Genomic DNA, 22870 nt, shown 5'->3' with positions numbered 1-22870 from the left:
AGGTGATGCCCTGAATTTGGACTTTTAGTCTACTTTACTGTGAGAAAATAAACTTCTCTTTGTTAAAGCCATCCATTTGTGGTATTTCTGTTATAGCAGCACTAAATGACCAACACACAAGGTCACATGGTTACTGTAGAGCTAATAATTGAATCTATGTCTGTCTGACTCCAGAATCTGTTTTGTCCCCCATTGGTCACTCTGCCTCTGCACAGAGGGCAGTGGGAATACGAACGGTGTTGTGGGGGGCGGGGGGGGGGGGCGTGAGAAGGTGTTTGTAGTAGACACTGGTGTGCTGATAACAGCACTTCCTCTTTTATTGGAGAACTTCCCTGACAAACACAGTATCCATTCTCTTCTTACAAGTTAAGAGGAATGGTCCAAGGCCTGGCCAGTCATAAAACTACCCCTCTACTATGGGCCAAGGGCTAGACACATCTCTCCAGCCAGTCTAATCTGAGACTTTCCCATAATTTTTATGAGCTGAAACTGGGAGAGAGAAGTCTGGACTCTCCCCAGCTGTGACCAAACTGTATATAAGCCTGGATCTGCCTGGGACATTCTCTTTTAGCCAAAACATGTGTCTGTGAGCACATATGAGAGAGAGAGAAAAAAAGAGAGAGAATTAACAGTATCATTTGAGTCTCTGGATCCAGCCATTCCTGAGGCCGAGATATCCACTTCTTAGCAGTAACGTGAGTTGATAACTCAATCAGTTTGCGTAGGGTTGCTGTCCCTTAAAATCAAGAGGCCTGAGAAATACAATGTTGATCAAAAAAGTCTTCATAGATGAGGTAAACCAGGAAAGAAGGAATTTACCGTAAAGAGAGGAAGACAGGCAGAGGCTCAGGTCTGAAACTGTAGCTGCACTCTGGGACCTGCAAGCAGCTCTGTATGGTTGGAGTTAAGACTTGCGCAGGGGCTGGAGAGATGGCAAGAGCCACATCAGGGAAGGCCTTGTTTGCCAAGCTAAAAGACATTTGGTCTTTATATGAGGTCTTTATATGAGATCTGCCAAAGAGTTGTAAGTAGGGCAGCGACATGATTAAACCTGTGTTTCAAAAAGTTTCTCAGGAGAATACAAGCCAACAGGAAGCCGTGAAATAGGAAGCTGTTGCAGGAAGCCAGGTGAAATATCTGGGCAGGAAATGACTCCCAAGTTCTTGGCTTGGCCATTGGCCAGATGTGAGGGCAGAGACAAAAAGATTGCGTTTTGGTCATTTTGAGGTTGAAGTACCTGTGAGGTATAGGTAGGATTTCCTATAGGTATATTAGAAGAGATGCCTGAGCTGGAGTTAAAAAAAAAAAAAAATTGGGGGGGGGTCATAAATTCAACTACGTCATGTGTACTACCAGCCAAGTGCTTTGCTGAAAAGATACTCAAGACTTTGCCTTCCCAGGGTCACACCTGGGCGAAGACAAGAGAGATAATAAACAAGTAAACAAGAAACAAGGTGAGTGCTGGGGAGACAATAAAGAAGTGCCCTTGTGGCGCAACGATTAAGTACTTGGCGGTTAACAGAAAGGTTGGTGGTTCGAACCCACCCAGCTGCTCTGTGGCAGAAAGACCAGAAATTTGCTCCCGTAAAGATCACCGCTAAGAAAATCCTATGGGGCAGTTCTATTCTTTCCCACGAGATCGCTAGGAGTTGGAATTGACACAACTGCAGCAAACAACGACAGCGATAGAGAGGAGTAGGGTGCTCCTTTAGCATAGGAGCAGCTGACGCCTGGAGAGTGGAGGAGGCGGCGGCCACCAGATGAATGTGTTCAAATTCATGCAAATATGAACATGCCCATTAAACAAACCTCTGTCCATTGTGTAAACTGGCTCCTTTGCCTTCTTGGCCTGGCTATGCCTTCAAACTGGTCACAAGGGGGCAGGAGGCTTCAGTGCAGAAAGCTGAGGCTGGGACTTGGGAAGCACCCCACAGTGTCCCTTCATTCTCATCCAGTGCCTTTCATCCCACACTCCCAAGGCCTGTCCTGGCATCTACTCTTTGATGTCAGGCTTGACTCTGTGACACAAGCAGGTGGCACTCAATCATTACTTCTGCTTTACAGGACTTTGTCCAAAGTTATTTTGTGAGTCAAGGGGTCTTTCTTTGAGTTGAACCAGAAATACCTGATGTCCTGTCCTTTTCTTTGCTGGAATCGATCTCTTGTCTCTGCATTTTTTATATAGCTGTTTTCTCTTTGACTCCATCTATATGATTGAAAATTTAAAAATTAGTTTTTTCTTCTAGGACTATGAAGTCTAGGACTATGCCTTATCCCATCTGTCCCGGTCCTGCTACCTAAGCCAATCAATGTTTCTTCCCACAGCAGCTTTTCTTTTTAACGTATGTGTATATAAACATTTATGGCAGCACTGTTTTGTTTTTTCCAAACAAACTTCTTCATGGACAAAAACACCATAAATAGAACTGAAAGGTAAATGATAAGCTAGAAAAAAAATTGGTATATATATTTAACAGATTGGTACATGTATAGTATATATATATATATATATACACACTATTTGGGGGGATATATATATATATATATATATATATATGTATATATACCCGAAAAATAGTTGCCGTTGGTTGAATCAATTCTACCTCATGGTGAACCCATGAGTGTCAGAATAGAACTGTGCTCCATAGGGTTTTCAATGGCTGGTTATTCAAAAGTAGATCTCCAGGCCTTTCTTCCCAGGCACTTTGGGTGGACTCACATCATCAATTTTTTGGTTAGTGTCCAAGCATGTTAACTGCACCACCTACGGGTATGTAGCTATGGATATATGGATATGATATACTCAAAAAAACCAAACCTGTTGCCATCGAGTTGATTCCAACTCACAGGGCTGGAAAATTAAGCAAATAAAAGTACAAAATGGTGCAGTCGACTCTGAATTTCAGGTAAACAACAAATGGAAATATACTGAAAAAAATTCTTTATCTGAAATTCAAATGTAACTAGATGTCCCTCATAGCACTCCTGAAGCACTAAATTGAAGTGCTAATTCAAATTCAAAACTACACATTACAAATTACATTCTGTTTGGGAGTGCTAGTATGATGGCACAAACTTCAAAAAGTAAAAAAAATAAAAAAATTTATTTAATTCCTGTATTTTTAGGTTGTCCGGACAGAGGTTTTATGAGTAGCATGTGTCTTAGGCTAGGTTCCCTAGAGAAGCAAAACCAGTAAAGCATATAAATATATAGAGAGGTTTATAACAAGATTGTAGAGGCTTCATTGTCCCAAGTCCATGGATAAGGATAGAGGCTTCTCCCAATTCACATAGCTGCAGGGGTGGGCGAACCCGAGATCCGCAGGTCATAAAGCAGGACTCTTGCTCATAGGCTGTGAATATTGATGAGTCCAAGATTGGCAGGCAAGACCACGAGGCTTCTCCTGATTCACGTAGCTGCAGGGGCCGGTGAATCCAAGATTGGCAGGTTGGAGAGCAGGGCTCCCCCCCACCCCCCCCGCAGGCTGTGAAGATCAACAAATCCCAAGATCAGCAGATAAGCTGATAGCTCAAGTCCCAAGTACCGGAGGTCAGAGAAACAGGAGGCAGTTGCAGGATCAAAGCGAGCAAAAGCCAGAACATCTGCTTATATTCTGATGTAGGCCACACCCCCAAAGAAACTCTGTTTCGATTGATTGGCTACTCACAGCAGATCCCATCATGGGAGTGATAACATATAAACATTGAGAATCATGGCCCCGCCAAGGTGACTCACGATCTTAACCATCACAGCATGTTTCTTTTTTATAGAAAAAGGGCTCATAGGCTGGGAGAAGCTCAGTTTGCCAGCTGGGGGGCGAACTGTTTGGGACACTGAGGGAATGTCAATATCATCTTGAATGCCTGGTCGGTGTAATCATAAACTCATCCTTCTCGAAAACGTATTTACACAGTCAAACTAAAGATTGGCATGAAGTTATTCTGAATTGAACTTATGTTGTGCTTGTTGTTGTTAGGTGTCAAAACGAAACACTGCCCGACCCTGTGCCATCCTCATAATCATTGCTACGTTTGAGCCCCCTGTTGCAGTTGCTGTGCCAATCCATCTTGTTGAGGGCCTTTCTCTTTTTCACTGACCTCCTACTCTACCAAGCGTGATGTCTTTCTCCAGGGACCGGTCCCTCCTGATACATGTCCAAAGTTTGTGAGACAAAGTTTCACCATCCTCACTTCTAATGAGCATTCTGGCTGTACTTCTTCCGAAACAGATTTGTTCCTTCTTTTGGCAGTTCGTGGTATATTCAGTATTCTTCGCCAACACCATAATTCAAAGGCATCAATTCTTCTTGGTTTTTCTTATTCATTGTCCAGCTTTCACATGCATATAAGGCGATTGAAAACACCATGGCTTGGGTTAGGGGCACCTTAGTCCTTAAAGTGACATCCTTGCTTTTTAACACTTTAAAGAGATTGTTTGCAGCAGATTTGCCCAATGCAATGCATCATTTGATTTCTTGACTGTTGCTTCCACAGGTGTTGATTGTGGATCGAAGTAAAATGAAATCCTTGACAATATCAATATTTTCTAAATTTATCATGATGTTGCTCATTGGTCCATTTGTGAGGATTTTTGTTTTCTTTATGTTGAGGTGTAATCCATACCGAAGGCTGTGGTCTTTGATCTTTATCAGTAAGTGCTTCAAGTCCTCCTCATTTTCAGCAAGCAAGGTAATGTCATCTGCATATTACGGTTGTTAGTGAGTCTTCCTTCAATCCTGATGCCCTGTTCTGCTTTATATAGTCCAGGTTTTTGTGTTATTTGCTCAGCATATAGATTGAATAAGTATGGTGAAAGGATACAACCCTGACACACGGCTTTTCGGACTTTAAACCACACAGTATCCCCTTGTTCTGTTCGAATGATTGCCTCTTGGTCTAAGTTCAGGTTCCTCCTGAGCACAATTAAGTGTTCTGGAATTCCCATTCTTCACAATGTTATCCGTAATTTGTTATGATCCACATAGTCAAACGCCTTTGCATAGCACAGGTAAACATCTTTCTGGTATTCTCTGCTTTCGGCCATTATCCATCTGACATCAGCAATGATATCCCTTATTCCATGTCCTCTTTTGAATCCAGCTTGAATTTCTGGCAGTTCCCTGTTGAGGTACTGCTGCGACCACTTTTGAATGTTCTTCAGCAAAATTTTACTTGTATGTGATATTAATGATACTGATGAATTGAACTTGCACTTAATCAAAAAACCTGTTGCCATCGAGTCAATTCCAACTCACAGTGACCCTATAGGGCAGAGTTGAACTTCCCTATGGGGTTTTCAAGGAGCATTTGGTGGAATCAAACTGTCGACCTTTTGGTTAGCAGCCTGAGCTCCTAAATCAGGCAGACTTACAGGCTTCTGCCTACCTGAAGAGGTCAATGTATCCTCTTGGCAAAAAAAAAAAAAGAGTATAAAACTGAATAAATTACAAAAAGAAAAATCTGGGGCACTGGAAATTGATCAAAGGCAGAAAATAAGATGAGTTTGTTCTTGAAAAACTGTTAGACCTTTGGATTAAAACGGTAATAGTCTAAAGCGGTACTGGTTATCTGTTACTGTGTTACACATTATTCCTAAATTCAGAGGCTTAAAATGGCAAATATTTATTATCTCACTGTTTCTGTGGGCCAGGAGGCCAGGAGTGGCTGAGCTGGTTTGCTCTGACCAAGGTCTCTCATGAAGTTGTAGTCAAGCTGCTGGTAGGGCTGCAGTCTTATCTGAAGACTCAACTAAGGAAGGATCCACTTCCATACTTACTCATGTGATAGTTGACAGGCCTCAGTCCCTTGTTGGCTATTTTCTGGAGGCCTTCCTCCGTTCCTCACCACATGAGTTTTGACACAGGGCTGCCTCATAACATGGCAGCTGGCTTCCCCCTGAGTGAACAATCTAAGAGAGAAAGAGAGCACCCAAGATGAAAGCCTCGGTCTTTTTTGTTTTCAATGATATGAATTTCATTAATTACGCAGCTTTTTGGAGGAATAGAAGTCTGATCTGTGTTTGCAAACACTAAAGAATTAAACAATTTACCTCCTCATTTAAGCAAAACACACCCATATGCTAACATATGCAGCCTAGCTCTACCAGGTCTTTGAACAGTTTCCTTCCAGTTCCAACCTCTGCTGAGAATTTGCATACTGAATCAGAATCTACATTTTAACAAGATCCCTGGGTGATTGTTATGTATAATAAATTTTGAGAACTACCTCTCTACTTGTGGTTCTCAGAATTGGTGCCTAACCAGCAGCATTAGCGTCACCTGGGAACTTGTTAGAAACACAACTTCTCAGCAGGGGTTTGAGCCAGAACAAACCTGTTCAAAGCCCTGAGCTCTGCTAGGGTAGCTTATAAGTCTTTCAGGCAAGCTGAAGATCCCAAGCATTTCAATTCTGCCTCCTCACTGATTACATTTTTAAAATCTTTTTCATGATTGGTGGGTTATTCAGGGCCCCTTGCAGTTCCATATAACTTTGAATCTATAGATTGAGTTAGGTACCGTTGACATCTTAACAATATTAGGTTTTCCGACGTATGAGCATGAAATGTCTTTCCATTTATTGAGATCTTTAATTTCTTTCAGTAATGTTTTATAGTCTTCAGTGAACAAGACTTTCACCTCCTTGGTTAAATTTATTCCTAGATATTTTATTCTCTTAGATGTTGTAAATGGAATTTTTCCTTGGTTTCTTTTTCAGGTTGCTCATTGCTGATGTATAGAAACCTGACTCTGATTTTTGTGCTGAACATGTCACGGCTTGTTTCTGATGGACGTTGTGTTCTTTCCAGTGTTTGGCTCATGAATAAGAGTGTACTTGTGTTTTGGCGGATGGAAGCACTATTTCTGTTGTCACCTAATGACTTTTTATACTAGGTTGTAATAAAGTGCAGCACTGAGACCAGAGCAGGCCCGGGACATTTGGATTTATAATTCCTGGTTTCTACTATTCAAGGGTAATCCCAAAAGACTATGATATGTTGTATTTGGAAACAGAAAGTAATACCCATTTGATAAGTTTGTATGAGGTCTAAATGAGAAGGAGCCTGTGAAGACCCAGCACAAATTGAATTCTGTCACTTTTCTTCTCAGCTGCGTTATAAGACTTGTGACTTTCCTGGTGAGAGAAGCCAGCCTTCTGCCCAGGGTTCATAACCACTAATGGTGTTAGGGAATTCTCAAGGAACTACAACTATTCATTGATAATGTAAAGGATCTACTACAATTAATATTTTTCTATAAAATCCTAAGAGGAGAGAGGAGGAGAGGCAAAGATAATGGATTTGATAATGACACTGAGATGCTGGCTAGTCCTAGAGAAAATTGTGAAGCAGGCTTTGCTTTTGTTAGTTAGCTGCTATCAAGTTGGTCCCCAACTCACGATGACCCTGTGCTCAGTGGAACTAAACCCTGTCCAGTCCTGCACCATCCCCATGATTGGTTTCAGATCAAACTGATGTAATCCATGGGATTTTCACTGGCTAATTTTCAGAAATAGATCTCCAGGCCTTTCTTCCTAGTCTATCTTGGTCTGGAAGCTCCACTGAAGCCTGTTCAGCATCGTAGCAACATGCAAGCCTCTACTGGACAGAAAGGTGGTGGCTGAGTGTGAGGTGCATTGGTCAGGAATCAAACCCTGGGCTCCTGCATGGAAGGCCAGAATTCTACCATTGAGCCATCATTGCCCTGCATGAAATAGGCAAACCCTGTTGCCATCCAGTCTGTTCCTACTCATGGAGATGCCATGTGTCACAGAGTAGAACTGAGCTCCATAGGGTTTTCTTGGCTGTAATCTTTACAGAAGTAGATTACCAGGCTTTTTGTCTGTGGCGCCACTGGGTGGGTTCAATTTGCCAGCCTTTCCATTAGTAGTTGAGCACAAATCATTTGTGCCACCCATGAGACCCTGGCCTCCGGGCACCATTACAGCCCCCAGCTTGTAAGTAAAGTAGCATGAGCCACCTCCCCTTCTAACTGGTTTCTCCAGATGTTTTTAAGGCACTTGGCCAACTTCCTGCCCAAGAGAAGAAAAACAAGAGGCTGTGGTCGCAAACCACTGAACCAGTCAAGACCAAATGTGGCCCGCATGACATGCACAGAACCATTCGCCTCCTCTGGGTGACCCCGGAACTTTTCTCCATCAGGTGGAACCAAACTCAAGTGGCCCAAGATTGGGGGAAGACTTTCAGAAGCCAGGGGTCTGAGCCTAAGATCCGGTTTGAGAGACCCCTCCCTTCCCACTTTTGGACGGAGCAAGCACAGACGATGGAACCACCTCAGGAAAGTCTTTTTTCAGACAGACCAATCAACGACCTTGCCCCTTTCCCCAGGACACATCCCCTAATAAATACGGTTCCTGCCCATTGTTCAGGGAGTCTTCTTGGCAAGCAAGTCCCAGTATGCTCCTTTACTTGGCCAACCAAAAACCCATCTTTTGCTTTCACACTTTTCGTGTCTCTATGGCCGGGCTGAGTGGACCTGGAACAGTGTGGTTACACCCAGGCACCTGAAGCAGTCTGGGGGCCTTTAAAAAGCTCTGCCACCCATGTCCTTCTTTTCTGTGGAATATCTTGTTCCCTGTGAGCCCTCCCCAGGGCCTTCCTCAGCACCAGGCACTCTGGACCCTCATTGTGCCCTGAACCTCATCCAGACAAGGCCTGGACTCTGCCTGGATCCCTACAGCGCGTGTCCTAGGGGCTTGGCTTTCTACCAGGTGACAGGCAAGCTGAGCAACTCCTGTGATCTGTTTGATCCTTCTGCCTAGGATGTTTCCACAGGGGTCTTCTAGGGAAGAAGGCTAGGATTAAAAGGCTAGGGAGATGCTCTCATGGGAAACACAGGGCTGTGTGTCTAGCTAGGTCTGGCATAGCTCAGCATTTTCTGCATTTCATTGCAGATTTTGGTTTGGAAAGCCCCTGGGCTGTTTTGCTTCTGGAGTTATCTCTCCCCATGGGGCTGCTTTGTAGAAGGACAGAGTTCATCAATCACATTCCCCAAATGTCAAGCTCCTGCTGCGTGGCCCCAGGAGAACCTTGCTTGCCATCAACATAACAGAAGCAAGAACTCCAGGTTTGCTGGATAAAAGCTTGAACTGTTGGACAAAGGCCCTCCCTGCTGGGCAGAGTTCTCAAAGAAGGCTGCTATTGGAAGGCCTTTTGCAATATAAGCGCCACTCCCACCCTCTGGATGTTTTATGTTTCTTCTCTCGCCTGCAGTCTCTTAAGAGTTTCTTGGGGGACATAATTCACTAGTGAGGAACTGAAGTATATTTAAATTCCTCAATTACATGCTATTTCAGCTATGTTTGGGAAATGCTAAACCAGAATTTGAGGCCACTGGGAGAGGTCATAGAGTCACTCAAGTCCAGACTTGCAAAATTACTTGCACTTCCGGGACCTGCCACACCTTCCTCTGACTCAGGCCTTACACGTGCTGCTCCGTTTGCCTGGAATGCACACACACGGGTGAACACACACACACAGAGCTAAGTGGCTTCTGTTTGTCCTCCAGGACTCAGGTCAGCATTATCTCCTTTGTAAAGCTTTTTCTGACACCCCAAGTTTGAGCTAGGGTCCCTTTCTGCCATAGTGTGGTTACACACTGTGTTCTAATCATTGATTTTCCGGTCTTTACCAAAAGGTAATAAACTCTCTGATTGTCAGTATAGTCTCAGTGTACCAGGTACACAGTAACCAAAAAAAAACCATTGCCTTTGAGTCGATTCTGACTCATAGTGACTCTGTAGGACACAGCAGAACTGCCCCATCAGCTGTAATTTTTATGGAAGCACATGGCCACAACTTTTTCCTGCAGAGTGGCTGATGGGCCCGAACCACCAACCTTTTGGCTAGCAGCTGAGTGGTTAACCACCGTGCCACCATAGGGCTCCTTAGGCACACAGTACCGCATTGCCATCGACTCTGACTCATAGCAACCCTATAGGACAGATTAGAGCTGCCCCATAGAATTTCCAAGGAGCTCCTGGTGGATTCAAACTGCTGACCTTTTGGATAGAAGCTTTAGCTCCTCTTAACCACTGGGCCACCAGGGCTCCAAGGCACACAGTAGGTGGCCAATAGATACTGGTGATTAGACGAATGAAGGAAGGAAGGAATGGATCATTAGTGCTGCTATCCTGCTCTGGCTCTCACTCTTCCCCAAATAACCAAGCAGACTAGAGAACACTTGCTGAGAAAGAAATTTCAATTCAATTGAGAATTTGCTTCATTTGTTTAGGGCTTGCCGCAGGGATGTTGGGGAGTGGGAAACAAGCAAGACAAATTGTAATCTCTGCCTTCAAGGAACTTTCCATCTTTTTGAGGACGGTCCTGGTATTGGTCACCTCAAACCCTCTCAGCACCGCCCTCACTCGAGCATGGCCAGGTTACCACTCTCACGCAGGCTTCTCCACTTGCACTTGGTCAAAAGATATAGATGAAAGAACACAGGGCATCCATGAAACTCCAAGAAGTCCAGCATAGCTGGAGCTAGGTACTTTCAGGGTGAGGAGACGGGGAGGCGGTGATGGGAGGAGATGAGGCTGGAGGGCTGGGGCCAGAGCAGGCAGCATGCCTGCAAAGTGTGCAGAGCGATTTATCCAGATAGCAGCAGCAGCCACGAGAGGGTTTTAGGCAGGGGAATGACTTGATCAGATTTATGTTTTTAAAAGGCTCCTCTTGCTGCAGTGTGGAAAATTGACCAGAGGAGGGCAAAGCTAGTGGAAGGAAGTCTAGTTAGCAATTACATGTCTCAGTCCTAGCTGCAAATGAGAATCATCTGGAAAGCCTTAAAAAAAAAAAAAAAAAAAAAAAGGTAGTGCCCAGACATCATTTTTCCTCCTCCAGCTCTCCGGTGATTCCAGTGTGCAGCAAGGGTGAAAAACCACTGCACTGGAGGTACTGGAAGATGTTGTGTACGGCTGGAGGACAGAGGACACAGGTAGGCCAGGAGAGGCATGCAGGGGAGAGAAGTGAAGTCCCCAACTGGCAGACTGTGGGTGGTATCTAGCCTGTTCTATCTAATTCCCACCAATGTTGGCCCAACTGATTTTTCCCCCTTTAATTTACCAATGATTTCTAAATTGATTTAGTTGTCAACATTACAAATATATAGACTTTACAAAAAAAAAACCAAAAAAACCCAGATTTTTGCTTCTCTAATAAAATTAGAAGATCTGGCCGCACTGAGTCCGTACGCCCCTGTGGCGATAAACCAAGTATGGCTGACTGCTTCAGACATGGCCTGGCCTTCCCAGGCCACCATTGCCTCCGCCACTCTCTGTCAATACCCACTATTGTAGCCAGGTGCCAGTTGCCAGCTTTCATCTCATACCCAGCCAGCTAGCTCAACTGAGTTGCCTGTCCCTGTAGGGATCAGAGTTTAGAACTCGAGAGCTAGACTGTACAGGGTGGGTAGAGCTGTTAAGAATTTTGTTTTCTATCCCAGGAGTAGTGCAAAGCCATTGGAAGGTTTTACTCAGAGCAATAACATGATTGAAGTTCTGATGTTGAAAGATCACTCTCGACTGTTCGGGTGCCAAGTGTAGTAACCATTCCATTAGGCAAAGAGGGCATATCCGAACCTTGCGGCCTGCCCCAGATATTTTACAGAAAAGCCTTTATTACATTCCTGTAATCAATTTTCAGAAAGCATGGAGGCTTTTCACCAGTCATTTGCCAGAGCAATAGGAGAAGCAGCAAGATAGGGTGAAAACAGCATTGAACTAAGAGTCAGGAGATCTGGATTTGAACCCTGTGTGACTTTGACACCGACCCCTTTGCCTTTACTGTCCTCTTCTGTAAAATGGGAATAACAAGATTAGACTCTCCTAAACTGTAAAGTGCTGTGTGGATGTAAAGTACCATCATTATTATTCATTCATTTACCAAACTCACACCCCTCCCACTGTGTATTTGGCCTGTGGTAGGCCTGGAGATATAGAAATGAACAAGACAAGCACTGGGTGCTTATGACTTCCTGGAGGCACCAGTGATATGAAGAAATGATTATCATATAATGTGATAAGTGCTGAAAGAGAGGCACTCAGAAAGAACTATGGGAACACGCTACTCGGCCATGACATGAACAGGACCTACACGATTTTTCTTTCTTCTAAACTTATCCTGCTCAGTTCCTTTTTCCTTGTCGAATTTTTACTAATGACTAATGTCCTTTTCAGACTGTAAAAACAAATGATACATTCTAAGAAAGTCTTAGACCACCCAAATCACCCCAGGAGACTAGTCACCCCCTGGGCAGATGAGATGATACCTTGGGACCATGATCACGGGAACCATCACAGGAGAGAATGACATTCCACAGGTTCCTGAAACCTGTGATTTTGCCCTATAAATCTTCGAGCCAGTCTCCATTTGGGGAAGACAGGCTTTGGAGGAGATCATTCCCCTCTGTCTCTTGTGTATGGATACACATTAAAGCTCTTGCTACTCTCCTTACACCTGTCTCAGGAATTGGCTATTGGCCGCAGGCAGCTCTGACCGGCGAAATGGCGGTGAAAAATTTTGGCGCCTAACATGGGGCTCTAGCTGTCTGAGACACGGTGGCCCCGAGGCAAGGCCTGGGCCTGATCAGCAGTTCTTCTATCTAGTGGCCGCTGGGGACCTTGCTCGTCCCTGAAGGAGCTGTTGGTCTGGCTCAGGCTCCCCACAGCACCACTGGTCCCCCACGGCATCTCCAGAGGTGAGTAAAAGGCAAGACCTGTTTAGGATCCTTAAATGAGCCCACGACTCTCTCCCTTTTGCGCTCAGGGCCGGGGAGGGTAGGGCAGACCAGTGTGGCTTCCAGAAGTGGATCCTAGCCCTCGGTTTCTGGGGCGAGTGGCGCCCTGGATGACCGACTCGGTGAGTAGGGCCTCAGAGAGGGACTCCGGGGAACACTAGAGTTGGAAGGTTGGTGTGGCAGCAATTGGAACAGGGAAGTCTGGGAGGTTGAGGCCGTCAAGATCGCCCCCATCACACCTTTTGGCCATCTGGGGGGTTGAGGCTGTCGAGATTAACCTCTGTCGCCCTTGTCTGTTAGTCTTTTGTTAGTCTAATCCTTCTTTGTATGTCTATTCATGTGTGCTTGTACCCCCGAATCCTTGTAATGTTGTCATCGCAGCCTTTACTTGTATACCCCCCCACCCCACCCCGACCAGATTCAAGAACTATTCTGATCTAAGGAAGTTTACTGCGCACAGGCTAGCTTGGAGTGGTGTCTCCAGGTAGGTTGGAGCCCTAGGATAGGAATTCCAGAAATCCTGAGAGAATTGAGTTGCTCTTACCAAAAAATGCTATAAACACTTTAAGAAACTAGAATCTTCATATCCTTGTTTTGTGTGGTATTGTTCAATGAGTTTATGTGATCTTTCTGTTCTAAGAGCTTGTTTCTGGTCTAGAGCATTATATCTAAGTTTCTGTTTGGTATCAGGTTAGAGGCTATGGCTCACAACTGTTGGTTTTTTTAAGGCTGTCTTAGAACCTCAATTCTTTCCTAGTCCAGAAAAGCTGCCTCTTGTGTCTGTCTTAAGATTCAGATTTTTAGTAACAACTTAGGGAAACTTATACAAATCAGTCTATTTGAAGAGTACACCAAGATTTTTATGTTCTGTATGTCAATCTTAGAAGCAAAACCTTTCTAAGTCACTTAAGCTAGTAGTATATGAAATGTGTTTCATTTAAAGAAAAAACGTAATTTTGTCTTAAAGTAAAAGTAACAGTTCCAGTACAGAAAAAGGGAAAGAAATTAATTATCTTTTGCCTTTCAAAAACATCTAGATCGACTTAAACATATATAAATGAATTAGAATAACTTAATTTTGTCTTCTACCATGAGTTAAAAGGTAGGTAGGGCAGACCAAGATCAGGCCTTCTCAGCCCCCAGCCCTAGTCTCCAAGGTTGTGTAGTTCCAGGGAAGCTTTCGAAAGCTCTTTCCAACTAGGAGGAAACCCTTTTAAGACAAGAGATAAGGAAAATTGCTGTTTTACTATAGTTATCAGAAATTGGGTGGATCCCAATCATAAACTGTAAACAATTTCTCTCTATCGTAGGAGAACTGTAAGAAGACAAATATATATATATATATTTGGGTCTGCAAATGAGTGCGTTCATTTTTGCCATTTAAAGAGATTTTTTTTTTTTTTACTATAAGAGATATGCAACAAAGAATGTTTAAAATGTTTATTGGGAAAAAAAAGACATTTATTTGATGATGGTCAAAAGTTTTATCTGTCTGACTGAAGTTTAATAGTTTAATTGATGATATTTTTAAGAGCTTTAATGTTAAATAACAAATATAAAAAATTGGGTTTCTCACTGTTAAAATAAAATTTTCTTTGGTTACTGAGTTAAAAAATTAATTTAGTCTTTGCGTAATCTGCCTCAAAGACAAAGGTTTGATCTCTCATTAGAATAGGATTCTTAAGTTGAAAACCAAGGCCCAAGGCTTTAGGAAAAAAAAAAAAAAAAACAAACAAGCTAAGGTTTTTTTTACTTAAGGATCTTTGGTTAAGTAACTTCAGTTTTGTTTCACGGTAACTTATGAAACTCCTGACAACTTTGAAACTTAATAGAAAGCCACAAAAAAAAATTCTATAAAGGGAAAGTGCTAAAAAAAAATTATTTAGCATATTATAAATTATACATGTTGTTAAAATCAAGAGAAGTGCCTGATTCTTGATTGGGTTAAAATTCACGTTAATATTTCCTCTTACGTTTTTGCCTAACATTATACAGGAAATTCATAATACTATATCGCAATTTTATTATTTCTTTATTGCTAACTTGGTTAAAACTTTATTTTTTGAATCTAACACTATCAAAGCCAATGGCTTAATTGAGGAATTTGGGTTAAAACTTTATTTTTTGAATCTAACACTATCAAAGCCAATGGTTTAATTGAGGAATTCACATCATTTACCTATGAAGTTTTTCTTTAATTACTATTCAGGTATTTAGAGACTTGATAATCTTGGTATATTCTTAGTCAAGACTATTATGCATTATATGTGAAGCCCTTTAAAATACAGTTAATGGTCATGTTACCAACCGCTAATCTGACACAAAAGGTCCTTGTCTTTTCCCGAGGAAGAATACCCTCAAAAGACAAACTTCATCTTCAGCAAGCTTTATTTTGCTTGAGTCAAGCAAAAGGAGTCAGCAGGGGACTAAGCCTCTTCCAAAAGGCTGACTTGAAGGGGAGCAAGGCTAGGGCTTATACGGGTTCGTTGGAGAATATAGAGTAATGAGTATTTAGTGGGCTTCTTTCAAGGGGCAGGTACTTCTCAGAATGGCGGTGCATGTTAATTAGGTTGCTCATGCATCTGGAATCCAAGATGGAACCCGCTGATATTCAAGATGGAGTCCTCTTGGCAGCCCTTGGCATCACTTATTATGGGATATAGTTCAAGCACACTGATCTTCACACTACGTCACCATCTTCACAGGGCCAAAGAAGGTTAAACAACAGTCACACTTTATTCTTCTCCACATGAAGACACTGTAAAGGGGGAAGGGACTAGAAAAACACTAAGGAAATAGTAATTCACCAGGTTGTTTCAACCTTATCTCATGTTGACAGGGTGTGGTTCCTATTTACCCAACTTCTAAATGGTAACCTTTTAACAGCTCTTTTGTTCTGCCAGCACAGTTAACCCTATCTGTCTCGGTTATATTTAGAAATATTTTTACCTAAAGTTTTTTTAACTGATTTTATTTGGCCTTTACATTACGCTTGTAATTAATTTCTATCAGGTCTTTCACTATTAAGAGTTATGTTTATAAATTAATTATGGCCATGTTAAGTTTTGTCATCTGCAGATAAGTTTTCAGCTTGCTGATTATCTGAAAACATTTGACCAGAATATCTCAGCAAAAAAAGATGGACTATATTGGACTTATGAAAGGGACCATGACTAGATTCAACCAAGATTTCCAAAACTCCTATGCAGATGCTGATGGGTTCATAGACTGCAGTCAATCCAGAGTCATCTGGAACAGAAATTAACTACATAAGACTGAGTAAATGAAATGATACTATGGGTTGTATGTAAAAATATTGCTGATTCTTTTTAAGTCTTTCTTTCTGGAAATAAGAAATGCTTTAAGGTCTTACTTTCTAGATATAAGAAACCATTTTCCTCTTCTAAATTATCTAACTAGTGGGTTTAGATATTGTAACTCTTGAATTAGAAGTTCCTGTTGACAAACTTAACAAAGTTATAAATATCATAACCAGAAAAGCGTCTAAAATTTGAACTATGATTTTACAAACTAGAATAGCATTAGATTTCCTATTAGTTCTCTCAAGGAATAGTTTGTGCCTTAGTAGATAAATGTTGCTGTGTTTATATTAATACGCAACCTTAGGTTTTACAGAATATAGTTGCTGCTGAGGCACATGAAAAGCAGTTACTGATGCTATTTATGCGTAAACAAACACTTCATGAGATTTGTCTTCTTGGTTCAAAGGCCTTACAGTCATGATCTCATTGGTTATTTCAGACAATGGCCTAACATAATTTGTTAGTGTTTCTATTTTACCTTCTGATTTGCTATATGGTGCCTGAGATCTTAAAAACTAGATAGTACCCAATTCTATGGGGCAGTTCTACCCTGTCCTATAGGGTCACTGAGTCGGAATCAACTCAACGGTACTGGTTGAATACCCAATTACCATTTATTGAACATTTTTGATCAAAGATTCTATAATAAGATCATGATCCAAAAGAGGGAACCATAAAAGAGTTGTAATTCACAGAGGTTGGGACAACCTACAGAGGCCATCGCCTTTGGGTGTCCTTTTGAACCTTGAGCTTTGAGGAAAAACTGGTTCCTGAAGCCACTTTGAGTCAAACAGTTGTCCAGATGAACTAGCAAGACTATTTTGTCCTGGGCATTGTGATATTTTTTAAAAAAAGAATTCAATCTGTTTTGAGAAACTGACTCCAAAGATTTGTAAATAGTTATGTTTAGGGTAAAAATCAGTAATCGGTTTAATTAGTCTTCAAGACAGTGCTGTATGAAATACCTGTCTAATGTCTGTAATCAAACTCTCACCCTCTTGCTATACAGAAAATGATGTATTTTAAAGAAACCAGGTTCTCAGAAGAGATCGACTTCATGGCTCAGACTCCAATTTGTCTTAGGTTCCACTCCTGCTTCTGAGAAAGTGACCCATGACTGTTAATAGGTAAACCAAGGAGGGGCAGCTTGCCCTTGGGAAAAACACTTAGCATGTTTTAGACAGATTAACTGGAGACATCCAACAGGAGAAGCCCATCCTGTATTATCTTGCTAATCATGTATTCTTTAATAGAAGCTTGTTTGTCACATGTAAATTTTTCTATACCTTTTGTTTTCTCTAGACAAAATTTGTGTGCTTTATGGATATATGCTTTTTGTGTGGTAGTTTCAACTAAACTAATTTAGATGATCACTTTAGAACTGATAGTGAATTTACATGGGCAATCTCTTGTTTAGATTACTGGCGAATACATGGACAATGCACTTTGAGAGTCTTAAGATTACCTTTAAATATTCATAGTAATGACATTAGTAAATTCTAGAAAGATAAATGTTAATTTGTTACCCATTATAAAAGGAGAGTCAGAAGAAATCTCATTGGTCCAACACTCAGGGTATGGTTGGTAGATTTAATTCCTACTCATAGTATAGTTGAATTAGTAAAATCTTTTAAGAAATTGATCAATTACCATGGGACAAATAACAGATGAAATTGCTAGAGGGATGGAAACACAACAGCAATCTCTGACCTCATTAAGCCGAGGTGCCATGAAATAACAAAATAGACTTGAGATTTTTTTTATTAGCTCAAGAAAGTGTAGTTTGTAGATTTATTTGGTTGGTTACCATCAAGAATAAGTACATGAGCTAAATCATTGCAAGGAATAGTAATATTCTTAGTCTGCATAAAAGACAAAAGAAAAGCGTCAGGTTAAAATGTTGATGTACATTGAGTCTGCAATTGATGAGAACTTTGCTTTACTTAAGATCCTGGTGAAGAACTGGATGGTATCCCGTGGAAAACCAGCACTGTGAGTTTAAAGAGCCTGCAATGGCCACCATCTAGGAGCTGAGTGAGCTAAGTCCAGGAATTGATCATCGTTGTGTTATCTCCAATCTCCAATCAAAAAACAAAGAATGATTTAAGACATTATTCCCTGTCCTTGAACACAGAAAATGTGACCCAGCTGGAGGTGGGCTCACAAGGACCCGCAAGGACACATCAACTGGGCCCTGAGGTATAGAGAACTTTTCACATAAGCCAGAAAACGAAAGACTTCCTACTCTTATCTTTTTCTATTAGCATTTAGTGAATAGAAAATTTGTTGGACCAATAAAGACCCTCCTGACTGTCAGTTACTGAAACCTGTACCAATGATTGCTAAGAAAAGCAATTCAAAATGTAAGATCACAATTTCTAGCCAATGTGTGATAAAGGTGAAACTTTCAACGTTTTTGCCCATTTTGTACTCTGTAATTTAATATATTCTTTTTTTTTTTTTTAATATTCTTAGGACTCAGACAGACATGGCTGTGGCAACATGCTTATCCATTTTCCCATTCTTGCTTGTTCAATAATATTCCTTGGGTTTGGACAGACATGGATCTAGCAACGTGCTTGTCCGCTTCCCACTTTTGCCTTTTTGAATATGTGAGCCAGTTAAAGGACTTAAGTGGCTGTTCAAGAGATAAAGACTGGTAAACAAGTATCATAAAAATAAGTGCTATAGGGGTATTAAGAATTTTTTTGCTTTAGCTCTTTGATTAATTTTTATTTTAACCTTTGCTTGCATTGTTCCTCTTTCTAGACAAGCTTATGTGTCTTGGTGTATGCCTTAATGAGTTGGCGCCTTCTCCCCGAAAGGTAGAGTCATTTCAAGGGATTCAAAAGTTCCAGCTCCAAATGATGGTTGATCAGGGATTTCAACCCATCTGCCATCAAGAGGAGAGACAACAGCCCAATAAAGGGCCAATAAAGATACAAGAGAGATATAATAGTTTAGCTCAGACAACAGTAGAGTTCCACTCCTCTAACCTTTAGGCCTCTATGCCCCCATCCGACAGGAAGCAGCTAGAGAGACTCAATGCCCTGTTTCCCAAGATTGGGAAACTCACAACAAAAAGGGGGGATTGGAACAGGCTGCTCAGCGGTGACATGAACAGGACCTACGCCATTTTTCTTTCTTCTAAACTTATTCTTGACTGCTCAGTTCCTTTTTCCTTGTTGAATTTTTACTAATGACTAACGTCCTTTTCAGACTGTAAAAACAAATGATATGATCTAAGAAAGTCTTATGACTGCCAAAATCACCCCAGGAAACCAGTCACCCTCTGGGCAGATGAGATGATACCTTGGGACCATGATCACCGGAACTACCCCAGAAGAGAATGGCATTCCACAAGTTCCTGAAACCGGTGATTTTGCCCTATAAATATTTGAGCCAGTCTCCATTTGGAGGAAGCAGGCTTTGGAGGTGATCATTCCCCTCTGTCTCTTGTGTATGGATACACATTAAAGCTCTTGCTACTCACCCCACCCCTGTCTTAGGAACTGGCTATCTGCGGCAGGTAGCTCTGACCTGCACAATTGCGGTAATACTATAAAGGAACTCCTAACTGTAGACGAAAGTAGGCTCATTAAAGACGTGCCTTTTGAACTGTGAACATGGAAGAGTAGGGCACAGAGGTAGGGGAAGAGAGGGGCTGCCCCACAGAGGGACTCTTCTTCTAGTCTCCATTATACCCTCCTCCTAGCCCAGTGTGTCAAACAGAGTGCTTAAGAAACATTTGCTAAATGAATAAATATCTTCACTGTCTTCGTTCAATGCTTCTTCTGTTGGTCTGTGGACTATTTTATTTTTTATTTATGTTTACATATATAATATTTTTAAGTGTACAATTCAGTGGCATTAATTACACTGACCAAAACTGCTGTCAAGTGGATTCCAACTACAAACTGCCCCATAGGGTTTCCAAGGAGCAGCTAGTGGATTCAAACTGCTGACTTTTTGGTTAGCAGCTGAGCACTTAACCACTGTGCCACCAGGGCTCCTTACATTGACAATTAGTATTTATTTCCAAAACTTTTTCTTCACCCCAAACGGAAACTCTGTACCCCTTAAGCAGTAATTTCCCATTCCCCCAGTCCAGCCCCCTAGCCCCTGGTAACCTATAATCTACTTTCTGTCTCCATGCATTTGCCTTTTCTGGATATTTCCTGTAACTGGAATCATCTGATATTTCTCCTTTTGTGTCTGACTTATTTCACTTAGCATGTTTTCAAGGCTCTCCCATGTGTAGCATGTATCAGAACGTCAGCCCTTTTTGTAACTGAATAATATTCTATTGTGTGTATAAGCCACATTTTGTTTATCCATTCATGTGTGGATGGATACTTGCGTTGCTTCCACCTTTTTGCTATTGTGAATAATGCTGCTGTGACTATTGGCGTACAAGTAAGTATCTGTGTGACTCCCTGCTTTCACGGTATATACCTAGGAGTGGAATTGCTGGATCATACGGTAATTCCATGTTTCAATCTTTGAGGAACCGCCAAGCTGTTTTCCAAAGTGGTGTTCATGGATTTAAAAGTGAAAATTTTCCTAAGCTCTTTTACCTATAACTTTTAGATTTGTTCCATTCCATGCGGTAGACTTTCATGACAAAACAATGTGATGCTACTTTCCTAAAGACACTACGCTAGAAGGCCCCAATCTTTTCTCCATTTCATCTGCAATGAGGCCTTCAACACCTAAGAAAGATACAATTGATAGTATCTATTGAAAAGAAAACTGAAATTCGTGCATAACAATAGCTGCCCAAGCACCTTCAAGATACAAATAAGGGTGCCCTTCCTCCTCCACCAAGCCATCTTTTAGGTATTAGTGTTTGCTGTGGGCATTTGGGAGCCCTGGTGGCAGCAGTGGTTAAGAGCTACGGTGAGCTATGGCTGCTAATCAAAAGGTCGGCAGCTCAAATCCACCAGCCACTCCTTGGAAACTCTATGGGGCAATTCTACTCTGTCCTACAGGTTGCTATGAGTAGTAATCGACTCAATGGCAATGGGTTTGGGTTTTTTTGGTGGGCATTTGAGGTGCCAGGAGAAGGTACTATTGCTGTACCAGGGCTGCAGTCTCTGGTTGTACAGGTTGTTCACTGCACAAGAGCTCCTGACAGAGAGGCAGAGGGGGACTGAAATCCAGTCTGCACTCCACTCACCAAAGCCATGCACCCAGTTGAAAGGTATCTTTTTCTATTTGGCACAAATACATCAGTGAGACAGACAGATAGCTGTCATTGAGTTGACTCCGACTCATAGCGACCTTATGTACAACAGAACAAAAGGTTGCCCAGCCTTGTGTCATCCTTACAATTGCCAGTATGTTCAAGTCCTACACAGCAATTATTGTGCCAGTCTATCTCACTGGGGGTCTCCCTCACCCTTCCTGGCCCTCTACTTCACCAAACATGATGTCCTCCTTCTGTGAATGATCTCTCCTGATCATGTGTCCAAAGCAAGTGAGTTGGACAGTACTCTGTTGTGATCCATAAGGTTTTCATTGGCTAATTTTCAGGAGCATGTCACCAGGCCTTCCTTCCTAGTCTGTCTTAATCTGGAAGCTCCACTGAAACCTGCCCACCGTGGACTTGCTGAAATTTGAAATACTGGTGGCATAGCTTCCAGCATCACAGCAACACACAAGGCACCACAGTATGACAAACCGGCAGATGGGTGTTGGATGCATCAGTGAGTATGGGCTAACTGCAGCCCTGTGCTCTCTGCTGTCATCATTTTGCCTCCCTGGCCAGGGGAGAGGGCAGTGCCAGAGAGTCACCGGAGTGTTCCTTCAAAGGAGCTCCTTCATTCTCTTGAGCTTCAAAACATCTTTTCAGAGGATCCTTTCTAGATGTTGATGGGTGACTAACCCACCACTGGAAATGCGTAGGTGGAGAATTACCTTCTGCCAAGAGACGTCTGAGTTCTCCACGAAGGCAAAGTAAGGTGAGTTTAGTCTTTCATCCCTCTCTTGGCCGTGTGATTACCTCTTCTGCCACTAGATGGCAACCTCACCCAGATACCGGAAAAGGACTAAAAATAAATAAATAATAACCCATTGCCTTCCAGGGTATTCCGACTCATAGCGACCCTATAGGACAAAGAACTGCCCCAGAGGATCTCCAAAGCTGTAATTTTTTCAGAAGTAGACTGCCATATCTTTCTCTCATGGAGCGGCTGGTAAATTTGAACCGCTGACCTTTTAGTTAGCAACTGAGTACTTAACCACCGCGCCACCAGAGCTCCTTGGAAAGAGACCTCTGAGGACTGAACTGGAGAAGCGAGAAAGTTGGGACTCAGGGGTCATGTGAGTGAAAAGCAGTTTAGTTTAATCCAGCATCTTTATTACGTGATTTTGAGTACTTTGTCGTCCTGTCATGCAATTGTAGCAAATGGAACAGCTCACAGTTTCCTAGTGGTCATCAAGATCACGAAGAACCTCTTCTTTTCTTGAGGGTCTCCTTCATCAATCCTGTTTCAGTCTGCTGATGTTTAAACCCTGGAGACACAGGACAAACCACAAGGAATTCAGCACACTGACACCCGTGAGAAACACTGACCTGTTAACCTGTTTCCATAGGGTCAATTCCGACTCATAGCAGCTGCACCATAGGGTTTCCAAGAAGCGGCTGGTGGATTGGAACTGCTGACCTTTAGGTTAGCAGCCGAACTCTTAACCATTATGCCACTAGGAAGCCTTATTGATAACATAATGAGATGTTGGCTTAATAAATTCTGATTTGAGGCAACCAATAGCTATTGATCATTTTGAGTCTTT

Source organism: Elephas maximus, chromosome 17 (assembly GCF_024166365.1).
Source record: "Elephas maximus indicus isolate mEleMax1 chromosome 17, mEleMax1 primary haplotype, whole genome shotgun sequence".
In the NCBI taxonomy this organism is placed as follows: domain Eukaryota; kingdom Metazoa; phylum Chordata; class Mammalia; order Proboscidea; family Elephantidae; genus Elephas; species Elephas maximus.
This window is presented reverse-complemented; position numbering follows the sequence as displayed.